Consider the following 1,044-nt stretch of genomic DNA (forward strand, 5'->3'; position numbering starts at 1 on the left):
GGCGCGAACTCTGGGTGGCACTGGCGGGCATGTTCTCGTCCCAATCACTCAGTCGCGTCAACAACATCCAAACTGTGCTTATCAACGCGCAGAAGGGCAACCAGTCGGTCGCCTCCTACTTCGCCTACGTGGCGTCGCTGATGAACTCGCCGCCGCCGGCAAGCCTATCCAGGACGATGAGTTGATCTCGTACACCCTCCATGGGCTGGACGTCAACTACCAGCCGCTCGTTTCCGCCCTTGACGCCCGCGTCACGCCCGTCATCCTCGACAAGCTCTATGCCATGCTGAGTAACTTCGATCAGCGCATGGCCCAATTCCATGGCTCCTCCGGTGGCTTCAATTCCTCTGCCAACGCTGCCTCTCGTGGTCGCGGTGGCAGCCCTCACTTGCGTGGATCTCCCCACAACAAGGGGTGGTCAGGAGGCTACAACAACGGTGGTGGCCGTTGGGGAACGTAGTATTTCAAAAAAAAAATGTGACGATAATGCAAGATCTATCTAGGAGAAGCATACGAACGAGCGGGGAGAGTGTGTCCACGTGCCCTCATAGACCGGAAGCGGAAGCGTTTAGTAACGCGGTTGATGTAGTCGAACGTCTTCGCGATCCAACCGATCCAAACACTCGAATGTACGGCACCTCCGCGTTCAGCACACGTTCAGCTCGATGACGTCCCTCGAGCTCTTGATCCAGTTGAGGCCAAGGGAGAGTTCCATCAGCACGACGGCGTGGTGACGGTGATGATGAAGTTACCGGCGCAGCGCTTCGCCTAAGCACTACGGCGATATGACCGAGGTGTGTAACTGTGGAGGGGGCACCACACGCGGCTAAGAGAAACTTGTGTGTCCTTTGGGATGCCCCCTCCCACGTATATAAAGGGGGGAGGAGGAGGAGGCCGACCTAAGGGGGCGCACGCCATGGGGAGTCCAACTATTATTCCCAATCCTAGTTGGAATCCCCTTCCATCCAAGAGAGGGAGAAGGAGGGAAGGGGGGAAGAGGGGAGAAGTGAAGAGCGGGCGCCTCCCGCCTCCCTAGTACAATTT

The 1,044-nt window shown here is 57.6% G+C and overlaps 1 pseudogene; it reads left to right on the forward strand.

The window, feature by feature from the left end:
* The first annotated feature begins 163 nt into the window (after window positions 1-163).
* Window positions 164-302, forward strand: LOC119348081 (annotated as a pseudogene).
* The last annotated feature ends 742 nt before the right edge of the window (window positions 303-1,044 follow it).

Source organism: Triticum dicoccoides, unplaced genomic scaffold (assembly GCF_002162155.2).
Source record: "Triticum dicoccoides isolate Atlit2015 ecotype Zavitan unplaced genomic scaffold, WEW_v2.0 scaffold84265, whole genome shotgun sequence".
NCBI lineage: Eukaryota > Viridiplantae > Streptophyta > Magnoliopsida > Poales > Poaceae > Triticum > Triticum dicoccoides.